Here is a 19686-nt window from a genome sequence, read left to right on the forward strand (position 1 = left end):
AGTTAAGCCAGAGCACTGCACAGCAGCCCTCTACTACCTGCCAAGTCCTGCACTGAAGCAGCAAACAGATGGAAATCCTAAGCAATCCTGGAAATCCTCTTCTCCTTTTGTGGAGAAAAGGATTTCCAGGATTGTGGATATATCTAGTAGAACATTTTAAACAGTACTTTGCATGTTCATTTCACAATTAAATGTTTTGAGAACTAGTGACTGGTGACACCATGTGCTTCCCATTTTTTTTCCATCTTTCTTGGCTGTCCAGGCAAAACCAAAGTCTCAGTAATCAGGTACTAAAAGCATAAATTCCCACTGTGGGTCTAAAAGAAAGAAAAGTGATGGCTATCTGGGACAATGACAGATCAAGAAATAGCTGGCATTAAGTAGTTGTCACAAAATCCCTCTGAGTGATGTATAATAAAAGCTGGCTTTGCGGTTGTTTGATTTTCACACTAATGAACAAATTAAAGTTTATTTCTATCATCTTTAAAATTCATAGTGGCAGGCAGCTGAGGAAGCACTTGCATTTTCAATGCATCAGCTTATAAGCACGTATGCAATTTTTATGGCTAAGCATTATGTCTCCTACTGTTACTTGTGATCCAGACCAGATTCGTATTTTAACTCTCTTGATGTGAAGAGTCCAGCTTTAAGGAGTTTTTGTTGAGCAGGTTGTGAACAAAATTGAAATAACCACAGCAAATGAATTGGCAGAGACAGAAAAGCTCCCTGGAGTGCTACAAAATGTTGAAGAGATTAGAAAACTTCCTAGAGGACAATAAAGATGTACATACATGACCAGGTATTCCTCAGCCTGGTATCCTATAAAGGTGGTTGTGAAAGCTGCAGTCCTGCAGGTCTTCAGTCTGACCTTTGTACAAGTGCAAAAATTAAGAGGTGGGCATTGAGAAACCTGCCAGTCAGAAGAACCTGCTTTGGATCATGACTCCCATTGCACAGCAGCCCTTGGAGTCACCTGGCACCCACTGTGCTGACGTGCAAACACTGATCTCTGACCCGACAACGTTCTCCTGAAATGACAACATCAGGAAGGTGTGATCAGGGGGATTCAGGTCTCTGCTTCTCTCAAGATGACCCCTGAAATGCTTAGCTCGTGATGTTATTAGCATCAGCAAGCAAGGAAGCCAGCCAAGAGCAAAATGTATTTTATCTTTCCATCAGCAGCTGAAGTGGGCCAGCGTTCAACAGCACAGCGTGCCAGTATTTCTTCGAACGCCAAATCCATCCTCCAAACTCCGGCTGCAGAGGGAACAGGCTGAACACTGCAGCTTCTACATTTCAACCTCACAGCAGATATTGCCTCTACATTACATGCACAGATAAAATTTTCCTACTCTGGGCTAATTTTCACCATGGAGAAGATAAGAACAGGCTACTCAAGTCAAATTCAGACAGACCTGGAGAGAACCTGAACCTGCCCAAGTCTCTCTGCGATGGTTTAACCCAGATGAACACACATCGGGCCAGTCCCAGCTACATGCAGTGTTTGCAGTCTGGAGAGACAAAAGCACAAGTTCACTGCTTCAGAAAGCTAATCTGCTCTTCAGAAGAAAATATCTCAAAAAAAACAAGCAATCTTCATAAAAAAATAGATTAAATTGGGATTTTTGGATTCTGTTCTAACCCATGGAATAGCACAGGACATGGGAAGGACTTCTCTAGGTATGTGAGTACACCAGTGAGACCATGACTATCTTTCACCAATAGACTGATTCAGATGGTGCTTTTGCTGAGCAATTCAATGCACAGACCCCAAACCCACCTATATCTAGTCCCTATGGAGCTGTGCAAGCGAGGAGAGGATGTCCTGTGGAACTTATCTCCCATAGCTGTAAGGCCTTCAAACCCACCGGCACCTCTTAAATACACCTCCACACCACCTGGCAGCTATTTTACAGTAACACCCTTCTCACAAAAGCCCTGACACATTTACTCAGCAGATCCCAAGCAGCACTCCAGCACTGAGATGGGAGCTATTTCCACTGCAGCCACCAAGGACACAGATGTCCTGTGGCAGCTTGCAGCAGCCGAAGCAGAGGGGCAGCGCTTTGCACGCACACAGGAGGAGAAGCAGGAGAGTCCTGCACAGCTTACATGCTCTAAGAAGTCTATCCAGGCAGCCCTCAGGCACTGCACACTTCAGCCACAAAGAGCTTTAAACCTTTAAACACACACCAGAAGTGCTGCTGCTCAGAGGCTACAGGCCATATATCATGCGCTAAACGACATTTGTCTCAACAAAACTGTCACTTCATGTTGTAAGAGCAAAAGAGCCAGGTAATGCAGGTCTCTTTGAGTGCTTATAGTCTGCAAAAATAAAGGTACACATTGATGAACCCAAGATACTGAACAAAATATAGCATCATATCCATGTCCATTTCCAAAGAAAAACAAATAAACTTTCACTTCTGCAAAAAGTATTGAAAGCTGTTAATTTAGGAGGCTTATTTTGTTTAGAAAGCCTGCTTTTAGCTTTTCCAGACTTCTCAGCTATGGTACATTTTTCTTTAATTAGTTTAGCTCAACAAGCAAAGAGCAGGAGTTGAGAAACAAGGGTCTGCACATAAAAGCATTTAAAATCTGCGGCTGGCTAATAGAGTCTAAATATACACTGCAATCTGCCTGTCAGCCTTATTAGAGGGCAGCATTGTGTTCTGTATACTACATTACTATTATTGTGTTTTCCAGGAGAATGAGTTATCCACTGATAGTGATTTCATGTGGGTAAATGAGGCTGCTAGGTTTGGTTCATTAGCATATTTTCTGCAGCCACCAGCATTTAAATTAGAGATTCCCCTGGACCATATAAAGGAACAAGTGTTTACTCAAGTGTTTCACCAGCATGTCAACACAAGGACCTTTCCTGCATCCCACACTCCTGCCTTTGCTGGGGCTTGTGGAAGTTACAGAAACAGGTACCTCAGAACTGAGCAGCTCTTGACAGAGATGGAATTCAATCCCCACGTTTCATGTCAGGAGATATCCTCATACAACTTTTGAAGCAGACCAAAATGAATATTAAGGGTTCTTTTTTGGTGCAAGTTGCCACACTAACTGCCCTGTGAGCACTTCTGGGATTTCCCACCAAAATTTCAGACTGACTTCTGCCCTCAGACCCAGTCAAGGGGCTCTCAGATCTCCTGCTGCCCTGCTAGAGCCCATTTGGGTCAGCAGGACAGGGCTGTGGGGAAGCCTCCCAGGCCCCAAGGAGCACAGTGCTGGGATGCTCAGGGCTGACATTACCTTTGTAGCCTCCTGAACCACCAGCCTCCCTCCAGCATCCAAGCTTGGTTATTTCTACTGCCCCAAACCCCCACACAGCCAACAGCACAAGGTGAGATGCAAGCAGTGCTCAGCATATGAAACTGCAGGCAAACTTAAAGCCAACAGGGAGGGAAAGAAAAATGGATTTATCTCCTCTGAGATAAATCTTGGCTAGCAGTAGGGAGAAGAGAGGGATGCTCAGGCTTTGTCCCCATCTCCAAGACTTCCTCCACATTGAGTCATTCCCACTTGAACGAAGGAACACTGAAGTCAGCGATAGGACTGGGTAGGGAGAAGGGAGAACTTTGTGACAGGATATGACATGGTGCAAAAGCACATGTGAGATCAAACAGGCTGCTGGTGGGAACAAGAACATGGGCATATGGCAAAATCCAGCACCTGGAATGATTTATTAGACAAAAATAATTTCAAAGGTTGCTTTAAATTCAGCACTTTAATGCCCTTCTGCTGTCTTAGTGAGGCAGTTACACTAGTTACACTGGCTGTAACACTAGATTAGAAAACTTAATTCCTTTCACATACAGAACATGTGAAATAGTGCTAGTTGTGACTCAAAGGGCTCCTTCCAATATGTGATTGGGTAAGTAGCTGGTATATTCCCAAGGAAAGTTTACTTCACCAGTGCTCCCCATGTCATCAGCTAATTATAGAAGCACTGCAGCTACCTGTGGTGTCGTGGTAATTGTGGCTGGTGTGCACAAAGCACAAAAGGAGCAATAGCCATAAAACTGCTTTTCACTACCACTTCACAGGAAAGGTTCCCAGAGTACTGCAGTTATTTGCACCTTCACAGCTCCACAATTTATCAGTCATTTCAGTCATGGAAATCCAGGCAGAGATGAAGTGAGGGAAGCATGAAAGACTCATGAGAACTCCCCCTTCCCAGAGAGGGGTTCATTCTTGCTTGGACAGAGCACTAAGCTATCAAACTCTACTAGCATCAGAGAGCTGGGCTACAAATTACAGGTTAAATCAGTTGGTCTTTAATCCTAAAAAATGCCTTAAAGTAGACAGAAAACCCCTATATTTAAAGGTTTAAGCTTTAGAAACAACTTCAGAGGCAGGACAGGGAGGCTCTGTACAGCAGGTCTGTATAACTAATGAGACAATAATGAAACATCTAATTTTCTAATCATGTTTTTGATCCGGTGAGCAGTGCGGGGTTAAAAGCACCTCAAACCTACAGATGCAAAATAAAACCTGCTTAGCATGGACACCAGCTCTTCAATTCTGACAGCAACAATGAGGACAGGTGTCTGTTCTAGCTCAAGGATCCACCTTCTCCAACAGATTTAGATCTTCTCCAAGAACACTTGGCTTCAACTCCAAGCTGAATCCTGAGTTTTCCAAAAATTACAGCACTGATTAGATTTATGAGATGATTAAGAGGCTTTCCAAGTCCAAAATTCAGGTAGTTATGCTATAACAGGCTGTTCCACTACAAACCCCTGAAGGCAAAGCCAGTTTCAGGTCTGGTTTCCAAGAACAGCGCGTGCTCCGAGGACGCGCTGCACGCTGCAAGGTGTGCCTGCCACAGCACCTTCAGGAAGCCACACCTGCAGTCCCATGCCACAGCTGCTGTGGGGCTGATGGCCCTGACCTTTACAGCCCTTACACGGCCACAGGCACTGCAGCATCTCTGACTCCAAGCTCTAAACATTATCTGTGAAGTGGGCAAAGCAAAGCTCAGCACCTGCAGCAGTGACTGACTCACACAGCTGGAGCATCCCAGCCAGAGCAAGATGTGCCCTCACACAGCACCAGGAGCCTGCCTGGGGATGCATCAGAGCCAGACAAGTGAGCCTCAAAGCACTGAGCTAGGGACACAGAGCAGGTTAAGCAAGGACTGAGTAAAGCTCAGCACAGACTTAACAAAACCAGCCTGAAAAACCCCTTGTGGCCCTAACCAGGCCTCTGAGCTGCTGCTGCTACATGATGATGTGGCATCATGAAGATGCAGGATAAACCCAGACCCTCAGCTGCACCAGCAGCAGAAAATCCTCCTTTGGCTACAAATGGCTCTGAAAAAGTAATTAGTTTTATACAGTTATTATGAAAGTATTTGTATGCACAGTTGCAGCACTGCTGTAGACACTGTGCTCTGAATGAGGGAAAGGCAGAGTTGAAGAGGGATTTGTTTACAGTTGTAATTGTTCTCTGCCCTGACTTTGCTCAAGCAGCTACAATTATTAATCTGTAAATTCAACATCAAAAGCTGAGATAACTAAATAGAGACAAGGTCAGATGGAAAAAATAATCTAATTTTTTACATTACATTAATTTTTTTCCAGCTGAGATGGCTTTCTTTCTGAGCTGATATTAAGAACATACATATTTTAAATAAGTCCCACTGGCCACACATGCCATCAGCAGAGTGCAGCATAGCAAAAAATAATTGAAGTAATTGTTTTTAAGAACAAAGTATATTCCCTTTAGCCAAGATAACAGTTTTCACAGATGAAATCAGATATGAAGCTCCACACTGAATTTATTTCCTTGCTACAAGTAATTCTTTAGATTCTTTCCTGTGAAGAGAGATGCTCCAGTTCAGAAAGGAGGTGAGCCCTGGATATCATTACCTGTGTTGTGTATCAAAGTAGCTTAGTGGAAAAAAGCCCTATTGATGCTAAAGCCTACCCATGTGGAAAAAGCTGAAAAACAGAGGAGACAGACTCCAAGACCTATGTTCAACTACAGTGATGAGGACAGAAAAATATTCTTAGCCTGGAGACAAAAATAAATGAATATAATTACTCCACACAAAAAAAAAAAAAAAACAAATCTATTCCAAAACAGAAGGGAAATTTGTGTCTTTGTCAACTAAAGTAAAACGGTTTAATTTCTCCTACATTCTAGTTCAAATGTAAAGTTAAAAAAAAAAAAAAGAAGAAAGGAAACACTAAGTGGGGAAAAAAAGAATAAAATCATTTTTTCCTCTCAAATCCTAAAACTAGAAACTATTTCCAAACATTAATAGCTCTTCAAGGAGCAGAGTGTCCAGGACCATTTCACACTGAAATCACATTAGCACATCTCTTTCATAGTGCTGCCAGATTGGTTCTCACTTCTTTAATAACTAAGCTGTAAAACCTTTTCTATCCACCAAATAAGCAAGTTTGTGCTGTTACAGAAAGATAACACTATAAGGACAACAAATCTGTCTTGTGATTTACTCCACACTGGCAGAATCCCACCAGGGATGAATAGATCATTTTTCCACCTTTTCCAAAATGAGGACTCAGGTATTTTCACAATCCTTTTCCATTCATCTCTGCTCACAACATATGCAGCATGTGAAAACATTCCCGTGTTCTGCAATGAATTTTCTCTGAGGTGGACAGCAAAAAACAACAGACCCATGAGAACCTTGTGCCTGGTCTGCAGGGAACTGCAGCACCACATTCCTGAAGTGGCCTCAGCAGACTTGGCATATTGCTGCACTGATTCATTGTCCTGTCAATGAACATAACTGGATGCTTATTAACAGGGAAAATAAGTACATTTTATCTTCTACACCAAGATCTGTCTTTCTGAATAAGAGAGAACAGCAAAGGAGCAGCTGAAATATTAATATGCTTAAAATAAAAATACATAGTTGGCATAATGGTATTTGATTTAATGTTTAGCACATGAGGAACATGAAATTTAACATGAAATGTGAACTGTCACAAACAACTCCAGTTTTTTTAGATTTCCCCATTCTCAGCATAAAGATGGGCTGTATAGATCAGTAACCTGTTTCTACAAGGTATTAACAGAGGGAGGGAGAGGGATTTAGGTACACAGCACATACTAGCTACTGCCACATAATCTTACATTCACTGATGTTTTTACACTTTTTGGCATTGCTTGAACCCGTGATTCTGTGATTTGATAACACTCAGGGAGCTCAGTGTTCACTAATCCCATTCACCTCTCCTTTGACAATTGCAGCTGCCCTGGGATGGATGCAGCCACCACCACATCACCCCCCACAGGGGAGCCCACACTCCTGGCAGGAGTAGCTCGGGGGAATTTCCTTCCTGAGCCATTTCCCAGAACAATTTTTCAGGCCAGGATCTCATCTCCAAAATCGCCTGTAGCATCAAGGATTTAGAAGCACAGAAGAGATGTGGGAGTGAAGGTTTTGGCCACAGCCAGCACAGGTCTGCAGCAAGAGCCTGGTGCTGCTCAAAGACACCCACTCTGTCTGGGGGACTACAAACCTGCATCACCCAAAGTCACCTGCTCTGCTGACAGGATCCACATCCCTGGAGCCAACAGCTGCTCTAGCAACAAGAGTTCCTTAAGCCTCAGTGCTGAGTGGCTTTGTGACATCAAGCACACAGTAGCTTTGAGATCAAACCTCAGGAACAAACACTCCAGCTTCCTGCTGAAGACAGGCAGAATCCCAGTGTCAGCTGTGTCTGATCTGCCCCTGACCATGTCTTGTACACAACACTCTGTCTCCATCCTGCCTCCAGCAGGAAACATCCCAAAAATCTGTTCTCAAGCCTTGAACATTAAGCATAGCAAAAATACAGCTCTTGAAGGCAACCTGAATCATTTACCATAAGTCACTTCTGAGGTGACTCAAATAACATCTCCCCTGCAATGAATTCACACCCCACTGCCAACAGGGTGCCAGAGAGACTTGCTTATGGGCACAGAGTACTTTCTCCAAAGCAGACAGGAGCCATCTCCCATAAATCATCGTACAGCAGACGCACCATCTGCAATAACAAATGAGACCTCTGAGGCATCTTTAAAGTCTTGGGTTTGCTACATTAAGTTTAAGGCATATAGATGTGTCTTTGGTAGAAGAAAATTTTCCAGCAGCATACGACTGTGCATGCCACTATTCAGGGAATGAAGAGATCCTGCCACACTGCTCTAATTAATAGAGGCTCAGTATCTCCAGCCCACGGCCAACTGGACAATTGAGGCTGCCCTCTCCAACTACTGCTTTGGAAGTTTAGGGCACATTCAGATGAAGCAGTTTACAGCACAGCAAAAACACTATAAAGCAAAAAGGTAAAAAACTTTTTGTGTTTGTGATTGCCATCTGCACAAAACTACAATTTAAAGCATCAGTTCCTAACCACCCACAACCTGAGACTGTTTTCCAAAGGACATCTTCCCTCTTGCAGGTACAGTGTGTGCTTGGCAACACCTGCAGCTACTCTCAAGGGCTCCGACTTGAGAGTGCACCTCAGTGGTAGCATTGACAAGGGCCATATTTCATTCTGTGTGTTTTTACTGATTAACAGCTACATTACAGCAGAGTGCAGAAGGCAGACATACCTATAATACAGAATATCCAATAATACAGAACATACCAATAATATAGAACTAACAGTCCTGCCCACTGTGGGACATTGACTTACAGAGAATCTTCTGCAGCATCAAGTAGGTAGGTAGGTAGACCTGCCTGAGTTCATCACATCTCAATTCTGCCCAGTTGAGATAGGAAAGTCAAAATTAAAGGGGGAAAAAAATCCATACAATGTTGAATACTTGTTTTGTCTGGCAACAACATTAACAGTATTTGTAGTTATGAAGTGTAACAACTCCCATCGTCATTCCCATCACATTGTGGCACAGGGAGAGAATTAAAGAAGTCACATTTGCCAGCAGCCCATATTGAAATCACATGGCTGCTGTTTAAACTTTCAATTATGGAGGATAGAGGCTGAGGGTAGAGGAGATAATCCTTATAAGAACTGCTTCAAAGGTAGAGTATGGATGAGATTTCAGAAAGGCTAACTTAGAAGCTGTGTGATGTGTCTGTTGTTTCGATATCAAGGTCATCCATAATGCTTAGACGTGGTTCTCACAAAGGAAGCCTTTTAAAAATATTTTCTTTATTTGTTTCTACAAATCAGCTGATTCTAGTTATAAAAATCCCATTAATTGAGTGCCACACAAATCATCAAAGAATTCCCTCACTGTTTAAAGAATAAGACAAATAAGACAAGACAAACAAGGGACCCTGTTTACACCAAGCTGAGGAAACCAAAGCTCAAGCCCAACACAAAACAACTTGAATAATTTCATCTTTCAGTGAAAGCAAGCTAAGCGTGCCTGAGTTGCTCTGCATTTGCTCCCCTGCCCCAGTGTTCTGCACTCATGCTATGGATTAGCTGATTTTCTCACTATGCACTGCACTGACTTGTGCATATAGGTTAGCTCAAGCTACATATTTTGAGAATAATGCACTATTCTATCTTTGTGAAATCTGTCTTTAGCTATTAACTATGCATGGTACTTTCACAATGCATGTACTTGGGAGGAATTTTCATCCCCACAAGCCCTCTGCACTAACAGCTTTCAAACCTTGCATGGAGTGTTTTGCAGGGTGGCAAGAAAACAGAACAGCCTGCTGTCCCCAGCCAGATCCAGGACAAGAGGAAAATTTCAGGGCTTCTGAAGCTTGCTGGCAAATATCCCAAGGGCCTAACAGTGCTTCACTGCATACAGCCACATCTGAGCAATTCACTGGAAGGTAACACCTCTCTTTTTCAAACACATTTATTTTTCTCAGCTAACAAGTGCTCCACCCGGGAACCCTGTGGGGCACAGAGAACATCCGCTTTATGCAATGATGCTCCACCAACTGTTAGAGTCTGCAGAGTTTAGTACAGGAAAGGTTTTCTTCGGGGTTTCTCGCTGGAAACAAACAGCAGAGCAGAGATGCCCAAAGAAAAAACTTGAAGCAAATAAACCTCAGAATTGTTTCCTCTCTGTCTCTCATATGGTTAAAATTAATTGGTTTCCCCTGTCTAGGCAGCAGAAGACTACAACACACCAGAGAAGCCAGAATTGCTCATTTCTGAAACTCCACTCCTCAATTGTGCCATAAATGGCTTTAATGTATTTCTGAATGGCAAATACAGAAGAAATGGAACAACTCTCCTTGAGTCAATGATAGCTCCGATAAAAGATAAAGCTGAGATTTTACTCTTGTTCTTTAACAATCATCAGGAATGGATAGAGAATAAAACCTGAAATACTGCAGGGGATTTCAGCACAGAAAAACCTGGAGGTCCCACATGGCTGCCACCAAAATGCCCTCCAAACATTATCACCACCACCCAGATGACAATGCACTAATTCAAAAATGCTGTGCCCAACAATCAGCCACTTGGAAGCACAGGATTAAACACACATCACCCTGGAGAAAGGAAAAGGTGATGACAAGGGACCAAAAACTAGCAACTGTAAGTTTAATAAAGGAAGGCTCAGAGGCAAATTTAGCTAGGAAAATTAAGAACCATATAGGTGGAGTTTAAGGCAATTGAAGATTATTCCACTGCTGTTTCAATCAGTTCCACATGGTAGGGGTCAAAAAAATTGTAAGATATTTTTAACGCTTTTCATTGCAGAGTGGCAGTAGTTAAGTGGTGTCTGCATGTGTTACATCATCAGTTCCACACTCCTTATTCTACTACCAACTAAGCAGAATCTGAAAGTGCAGCTAATTAAACAGAACCTAAATTCAGCAGGTTTGGATGACTTTCACCACAGTTTTAAAAGAACATCCTGAAACACTCTATTATTGATATCAATTTTAAATATGTTGGGTACATGGAAGTCACAGTAGCTGGTAAAAACCGCGCTGATGTGCCAAGTATTTTAAGAATTAAACAGAAAATCCTAAGAATTATCTCAAATAAATGAGTGTGATAAAATTAATCTGTATAAATTGGAAATTCTCCAGAATGCACAGTACCTAGTATTAATAGATTTTTTAAAAAGTATAAAATAATACACTTCAACATGATTTTAGTCAATAAAATGACACTGTGGACTATCCATACAGAATTTAGCTTCATGCTACACAATTATTTGATTGAGATGAGGAAATAACATGACATGTATTAATGGATGAAAATCATTTCATGCAGTGGTGACTGAATAGTCACAGGTATACATGCGTGTTCCTATTGAGGACTTGGCAGAGGTTGCTCCTTGGCTCTGTGGTGTAAATGAGTAGAAGAGAATCTAAAATCATTACTTATCAAGTCTGAGGGTGGCAAACATTGTAAGACTGCTAAATAACTGAGAAGGGAACAACAGAGCCACATGGCTAAATAACCTCCACCAAAGAACACAGCAGAGACTTCAGTAGTGCCACACACACAGAGCAACACAAACAACGGGGCATCCTCCTGTGAAGCCATTGATTTTGGTAGGAACTTCATGGTCAATTCATGCAATTAGGGAAGCTGAGCACACTGTGCTGGAATGGTCCTCTGCTCAACGGAAGCTCAGAGAACTCTGGATGTGGGATGCTCAAAATAAAAAATAAATCATCATGTGGGATTAGCACTGTCAAAGTTATACTAAGTTTTAATGCCTGCAATTCAAGAAGAATATTGAAAAACTGATTCCAATGCAAAGGACCTCCAAGAGGATGATTAAAGGACCAAAAGCTCAGCTTAGAGAAAGGCTCCAGAAGCACCATCTGTTCTCCTTAATGAAGGGAGAAGGTTAATAGGACAATCTGATCACAGTTTGCAAGTACCTACGTAAGGAACAGAAATTCGATCAAAGAGCTCTGTCCTTTAGCAAATCTGGTCTACCAAGAGGTAATACAAAATTCAGACACACTCAGGCCCAAACAAAGATATGTCTATGATGGTTGACAGTATTACCAGTATGGATACCTGTCAGTAAGGCTGAATGCAGGACAGAGAAAGCTGTCATGGATTTTCAATCACAGATTAAAAATATGATGGCACGATTTTTTCCCCCCTACTCAGAGGCAACTTTCTAGCTAAAAAAAAGAATTAATTCAGAGCAGCCAGGGAATTTTACAGCACAGACTTTACACAAGCAGCCCTGTGTGTCCCATGAGGCCCCTACAGCAGCAGCATCTCTCCAAGGTAGGGACTGTGATGTGCGCCAGGGACAGGCTCTGTCATTCTGGCATCTATCAGGAATTAAAGTTTTAAGACTGAAGCTTCTCTGCCATACCATGAGCCGGCCAACATTCCCACAAGCTGGTATTTATCACAGTATTTCATCCCTCAGCATCTGCCACAGATGTGACTGTTTGGGATAGAACAAGCACATTCAGATGCAGCCTGCACTCCATGAACCTTCAGCCCAGGTCACATCCTGCAGCACCCTGAGCCATGCAGAAAGGTAACAGCTATAACAGGCATAAAGTGAAGAATCCAATCCTTATTTAATCCCATTTTAAAATTAAATATTCATTGCTTACTGTAGGTTGTTTTTAGAAGGACTGGGGGATGTGCTCTTCTTTCAAATGTTCTTTGGCTCTGGAAGCTGAGGGAGCAGAGCATCAGCTGCAGGACCCCCAGCTGCTGCTGGTTCCATAGGTTTTACTGAGAAGAGCCTTTGTATAATAAAAACACCCCAGTCACAGGCCTGGGCAGCCTATTCAACAGTCACCTTGTTAATAACCCAGCAGTGCTAAGGAAGAAGTAGAATTACAGAATGGCTTGGGTTGTAAGAGACATTAAAGATCATCTAGCTCAGGGGAAGACATTCCAGGCAGCACCTTCCTCTAGACCAGGTTACTCAGAACCCCATCCAGCCTGATCTTGAACACATCCACGGGTGGGCAGTCCACCACCTCTCTGGTAATTTAAGCTCTTCAGCATGTTTTCTTAAGAAGCTCTTTGACTCCTGGGTGCCAGAGGTTTGTATCCTTAGGGCTTGCACTGCAGTGTCCTACACTCTGATAAAGCCCTGAGGATGCCTGAGGGGCCTTGCACTCCCCATGTTAGGCCCCAGTTCTCTCACTACATGCTATGAAAGCATTTGCAGCTCCAACCTTTTGGTACAAATGTATTCCTCCTCTTCTGTGCCTTACATTTAAGCACAAATCAGTGTTTCCTGCCCTACAAACAGCATTCAGGCACTGTTTTTAAGGGAAACAACTACAGAACAGAATCTAATACCTCAAATCAGAAGTACAAAAAGCTGCTGGTGGATTTCTAGGAATGAGGGCCTAGGGGAGAAGGGGAGAGAGTTTGGCTAGAGGCAAAAGCAGCCTATAGAACAACCAGCAGCAGGCTGGCTATGTGTAACCACTTATTAATTCGGTTCATAAGAGCCACAGCCCAGGGCAGAGTTGAACTCCTCTCTGCATGTAGGTGCACATGCAGCAGATTTCATTGCAAAGGTTCTGCTGAAAAATTCCCAGCCCTGTCCCTCTGCTGAGCCTGCTGCTCCACTCCTCGTTCCTGCATGGAGCCACTGATGTTTTGGAGGGGGCGGGAGCCCATCCCTTTCTGGCAAGGCAGGCACCTCATGTAAATTCATTGAATAAATGCAGTCATTTCTCTCAGCTGATCCATCGCCACGTGCATGTGCTGAAGCTGTGCCAGACCCTCAATGCAGCCAACTCTCCCACAGTTCATGACTCCTGAAGGTGAAACTGTTTGTCACCCTTATCAGCATTTCCCCCTTCTCTTCTCCTCCCCAGCTGCCTTTTCTGAATTTCCTGGCCCTCCTTTCTCACAGGAGCCTGACTCCGCACAAGTCAAAAATCAAACCCAGGCAGAGCCTTGAAAGAGACCTTGGAGAGTAAAGGACATTATAAAGTTATTTTAAGCTGAGAAAAACTGCATTTTCCCTTAGAGGTTGATTTCAGTCTCCAGAGCCCTTGAATTTTTAGACTTAAATCTTCCTCCTTGATAGGGCTCCATAGTAGCTGAGACCCACAAAGAAGTTTCCAAAGCATGAGCAGACATAAATAACTAGAAACAAAACTGGAGCATCATCACTGGATGCTCACATGAGCTCTGGCTTCTGCAGTCAGTCCATGTGAGCCTTTAGTCATCTGAAACAGCACAACCCTCAGCTCTTCATGGACAAGGAAAGCTGTGCTGGATCAGCTGGAGCCAATTCTTTCCTACCTCCATACTGGGGTAAAGACCAACTCCTAGTCCCAGCCTGAGCAGAAGAAGTCACTCCAATTAAATGAGAGACTGATGAGCAGAGCTGCAGTGTGGAGCCCACCCCACCTGCTACTTACCCCAAGCAGGTCAGCAACACCTTATCACATCTCACAGGGCTGGACAGGACATGAAAGAGATCATCTTCCTGCAGGGAATGCTTGTCACCTCTGGGTGCTGCTCTGAGCAGAACCCTCCACACTAACCATGGACATCCAGGGCTTGCAGTGGCTGTTTTGCCTTGTACAGTGTAGCTACTAGAAGCTAAAAACACATGGTCAAAACAGACTTCAAAATTCACAGACTCAAAGCTTCTATCCAGCTGTGAAAGCTCTATGGGCTTAGGTTTACATCATCTTCACTTTTACTAACTTCAGCTGCTGTGGAAGCCTTCTCAAGCAAGAAAATGAGGGTTTGGTTCTTTATTAAGAATCTTGGAGAGTAAAGCAAGGGAGGTACTCAGAGCATGCAGAGAGAGATCTTTCAGAAAAGAAGATGAAAATAATGTATTATTTTAAAGAATACACAAGCAGTCAGCCAGTCAAGGAACCTTTTAAATTTTTAATTAGAGCTATTTTTCTGTCTTTTTTGAATTTGGGGAGGGAGTGATAGAGATTTTTATCAGACTTTTTTCCAGATTCAGTTACATAGCTCTATTTCTGTATGCACGTCTAAAGAAATTAAACATCGTTTACTTTCCAGAAATGACTGGTGATTGAGGATGCCTTAAATTGAGACTTTGAGACTCTTCATATGGCTTTTAATTGCATTTAAAAGAATGTGCAATCATTTATCAAATCTGTTACCTTTCAAAGCATTGTCAACTTCATTTCTTCAAAGAGACACTACAATTCCCAACCACCAAAAAATTCCTGCCCATACCTTGCCAGCTTTTCAATGTACATTTTCACACCCAGGGCAGCAATGCCAGAAATAATCCCATGGGGACATCCATAATACTTTTAAAGTATTATGGTGCATCAGACTCCTTCCTTGAAAAAAGGATCTCTACATTTGGAACCTATGCACAATTCAAACACGAGAACAGCCAAAAATTTGGCATTACAGCTCAGATCCATTTGGTCCCCTCTCTGACTCCCTCTGCTCAGACAAGCAGTTTTTTGCATCTGCTCAGCACATGCAACCTTGCCATGCTGCCAGAGCCAGGAGCCACACGCCCCTGCCAGTGGCAAGCAGCCATCAGAGGCATCTCACTCCTGGGAAAGGCACAGCTTCAGACCCAGCTGAGCTCCAAACCATGGGGGAACAGCCAACAGCAAGAGCAGAGAAGCTCCTTGCCTTTTCTCCATGTGTGTTGTACCAGCTAAGCTGTCTGTCCCTGTTTTTTTTTGGAATCAAGATTACATCATCATTTGAAAACCTAGATCCTGAATCCAGCTAAAGGTCTCCTGGTGAACCAAAGATGCTCCTTTAACAAAGCAAGCTCCTGCACACATGCTGCTCTAACAGGGCATACCATGACACACTAGAAGCCAAGCCATAGTCACTTCTTAGCCTGAGAGCCCAAGAGAAGCTGCTGCAGTGATTGGGTTCAACCTGCACTACACAAAGCATAGCACTGCATGTCTGGGTTGGACATACTGAAGCAAAGCTGTGTTTTGATCTCATTATCCTGAGATCAGCACTACCTTCTCCCCAGCAGTTAATGCCTGCTTAGCTCTCTGCAGTCCTCACTCTCTAACGTGGACAGCACCAAGTTTACCTCTCTCTGCATGTGGCTCCATCTGCATGCTTGGGGCTCAGATGTGACACGCCTGCTTTAGCATCAGTAACTACACCAGAAGCTCTCGGTGAGATTTAGGAGGCAGTCATTCAAGACAGCCAGACATACTGGACCAGTGATCCAGGCTGTGAGGCTGCCACAGTGTAATCGTGAGCTGCAGCTCTAAGGCGCTGAAGGGAGGCTGCACATCTGCAAGGAGGAGCCGAGCCACGTGCAGAGCGTTACAAACCACTTCTGCTTCAGCTGCTTTGAACGAGCCACAGCCACCTCTGCCTGGCCTCAGGCTACAGGGATGAAGAGGACTGAGCTTGCAGCACTTCTGGAAGTTAAAGGTGTGTAAGTTTTTCCCATTGTTTTCTGTGGTCCCCTATTTCATGCATCAATAAGACCAAACCACCACTTCCAAATTTCCCTCAGCTTTAGAGAGCTCGTTATTAGACAGTGAAAAAACATATAAGCCATTTTTGAACTCTCTAAAGACATATTCCTGAAGGGGAAAAAAAATCCCTAGATGGTCACATTCAGCTTCTTTATGGACCATAACTGCTACTTGATCCTTTTCAGCAGGAATGCCCTGAAGGGATGATGGGAACCTGGGCTGAAAGCACCAGGTATCAGACACAGACACACAAAAGGGACAGCACTTGTCAAGCGTTTGCAGTTTAATGAGTAAATAAAAAACCCTGACTACAAATCAAAAGCATAGTAAAGGGACAAAATTTGACCAAGGTGTCAGAGCAAATAAGTGGACAGGCAAGACTATTACCACCATGTCCTGAAACCCTTCCAGCAGCTTTTTCTCCTTCCCTGACCAGCTGCTTACCTGCTGAACTTGACCCTTGGCTGTAATTTCTGTGTAGACCTATCTTATGGATGCAGAAATGTAAACAGTAAGTGGAGCTGCACCACAGCTGCAGTCATCATCAGATATTCTTCTCAGCAGCCACTGGATGATTTGTCACTTCTGCATCAACATTCATTTTGGGTGCTCAGCTCCACAAACAGTCCAAACAGTAGTCATTCATTCACCATGTGATCCAAAAATAGACTTGGGTTGGCAAGAAACAGGTCACCAGGAAAATGGAATTCAGCAGACAGAATCAGCAGCTATCACTACCTCCAGCAAACCAAAGTCACCCCTGGCAACTTCACATCGACGAGCGCACAAGAATAACCAGCCCAGTTCCTGATGCCAACTTGTTCATCATAAATACACTGCCATTCATTTTCCCATCTCCACTGCTGAGACCCAACTCAAAGTCATCGTCCAGATCTCAAGTATAGACAGAACAGTTATTTTCTAGCACAACTCAGAAGGTCTAACTTTGTTTTTTGCTCCCAGGTCAGGTTATTTCTCACATCCCCACAATGTCTATGCTAGATCAACTGAATGCTGTTCGAGCTGCACTCTCAGTTCTGAAGTGCTGATAGAGAGATTAGTTTTGAATTTATTTGTGTAACTTTATAAATGCTAGAAGCAACTTAGAAAAAAGCCAAAAACCAATTTTTGTAATGCAGCTCTAAATAAGCTAACTTGCTATCAGAGTTCAGGTAACATTTGCCATCACTAATTCCTATCAGTGTCACAGACAGTGTGATAAACAGCTGCTGTTGTAGTTAATAAGCACAGGTACTTTTTGTACTTGTGTGTAGACACAAACATAAAAATGCAGAGTTTGTATGTTCTTGTCCATAGTCACTGGCCAAACAGAGCTGCTGTTTGGTACTACCAGAGAAAATCCTAATACAAGAGGATAAAACTGCAGATCTGGACCAACTCATGGTACCATCCATGAAGCAGCTGAAGTATACTTCTGGTGCACTTCCAACATTTGACACAGACATGTGAAACTGCTGGCTCCCAGGAGCTCCTAGTGAAAAAAGTGCTCCCAGCTGGCTCTTAAAGAAGTTTTTTGGACATAAATGCATTTTAATTGAAGCTTAATTAGAAAAAGCAATCTTGATTAAATTTACTTGAGAAAAAGGTTTCTCAGGTCCAGGTTAGAAATAGAGACTAGTACTCTGAACAGATGGGTTATCCAGGTATCCAGACCATTTCTCTCTGTGTAAATCAGGAGTGGGAAAGCATCTATTACCAAGAAAAAGCAACAGAGAGAAAAAAAATACTCAGTTTAAGCTGCCAGTAACAGAACCTGCAGCAGTTGCTGTATATGTGGTTGCACAAACACAAGATAATTCCCAAGATCTTAACTGGGATTTAGCAGACAAGAGACCAGCATTTGATTCCCTGCTCACCAGACACCCAAGGAGCCAGAAAGCTAAGAACTGTTTCTGTGAAGCATATTGTGATTGCAAGGCTGCATCTTGCACGGCTGTGCTGGCCAGAGTCCCCACTGAGAGGGGACTTTGGAGAGCTGGCTCCCTGATCTGGCCCAGGCTTCCAGCACTGCAGCAACTGGCATGAAAACCCTCCTGCCAGGCTGCTATGGAGAAAGAGATTTATGCTTGTCATGTCCACAGAGAAAGTGTGATGGCTCTGTGCTTAGATGTAGAACATCAACAGCTATATTAAGAATATATATATTCTTAATATATATTAAGAATATATATTAAGAATATCCCAAACAGCTTTTGTTGTTCAGGCACTAATCTCAACACAGAATTTTACTAGGTATTACCTTTTATTTTCTTTTTCATTCCCACAACACCTGCAGGTGATAACTGTCAGATTAATATTAAATGTTTGGTTTAGAAGTGTCTGATTTTTTCCTTGAGAGTAATTCCAGCATCTCTTTGTTCTATGCACAAGGAAGATGCCACTGTTTGTATGTGCCTGCTGTGTCAACAAAGACAACTGGGGACTCTTGTAAGTGCCCTCTATAGCAGGCACCATCCCAAAGTTCAGAACGTTTTATAAACACTAACTAAGCCTTAAGGCATCCACAGTGAAATATTATGACCTCCCTTTCACAGATGGACACATTGAAGTCGCAACTTGCCAGTGGACAATGTTATTTCTATTTCTGCTTCTGGCTCCAGCTTACAGAGCATCCTGGCACAGGTCCCTGCTTCAAGCACCTCCCTGGTGTGGGCAGAACTTCACACACTTCCACAAGCTAGCACCAGGCCTGCTCCTAATTTAACAGAGACACAGGATCGGCACATCGGGAAAGGAGCTTTGGCAGCTCCCACAATGACTTTTCTGAGAGGCTGGCAACCATCAGGACTGCTCCTGGAAGCCTGAAGTTCAGGGCAGCAACTGTGCTTCAAAGAGGGAAGTTCAAATTGCAGCCCACAGAAAATTCATGTGTATCTATACAGAAATGCAGCAGAATCAACCCTCTTGAATTAGATTTAAGCTTTTTTTAAAAACACTCCTCCTCATATCCCCATGTTAACTAGCCCAGCAACACTGCCAGCACCAAGTTAGGGCTATGAGACACATTTATCAACAACCATTCTTCCAATAACTAAGTGAAAAGCTGCATGGAACCCTGCTGTTACCACAGAGAGGCACTTACCCCATCTCAAAGCTTATTTTATGCTCATGAGCTTATACCTAGATTTCCTTCTCTGCTACAAGCAAGCTGTTTAAAGGGTTTTTAACTTAAAATGGAAAATGGCTTTTTTAAAGCTTAAAAGTCACAACAGAATGCTCCACACGCTCACGATGTCAAGCCAACACACACAGAGCAAGACAACCATAGTGCAGTATCTTCTTAGGCTGCTTCATAACACCTTCCTGCCTCAGGAGAGCCTTCTTTCACT

General features: G+C 43.2%; 1 protein-coding gene and 2 long non-coding RNA genes across 4 annotated transcripts in view; 1 reads left to right on the top strand and 2 right to left on the bottom strand.

Annotated features, from left to right (window-relative positions):
* FGF12 (fibroblast growth factor 12) overlaps nucleotides 1-19686 on the bottom strand; it is a 217928-nt gene that overhangs the window by 177537 nt on the left and 20705 nt on the right. The window lies entirely within an intron of this gene.
* On the bottom strand, nucleotides 797-7549 carry LOC128792762 (uncharacterized). Its single transcript, XR_008432550.1, has 4 exons — nucleotides 7509-7549; nucleotides 1416-1511; nucleotides 974-1028; nucleotides 797-868 (listed from the first exon to the last, which is right to left on the bottom strand). It is a non-coding gene; the product is annotated as an uncharacterized LOC128792762 (long non-coding RNA).
* On the top strand, nucleotides 7685-10262 carry LOC128792761 (uncharacterized). Of its 2 annotated transcripts, XR_008432549.1 has the most exons (4): nucleotides 7685-8316; nucleotides 9347-9466; nucleotides 9630-9787; nucleotides 10069-10262. It is a non-coding gene; the product is annotated as an uncharacterized LOC128792761 (long non-coding RNA). The 2 variants fall into 2 exon arrangements; XR_008432548.1 differs by having other exon boundaries at nucleotides 9347-9787.

Source organism: Vidua chalybeata, chromosome 10 (assembly GCF_026979565.1).
Source record: "Vidua chalybeata isolate OUT-0048 chromosome 10, bVidCha1 merged haplotype, whole genome shotgun sequence".
In the NCBI taxonomy this organism is placed as follows: Eukaryota; Metazoa; Chordata; class Aves; order Passeriformes; family Viduidae; genus Vidua; species Vidua chalybeata.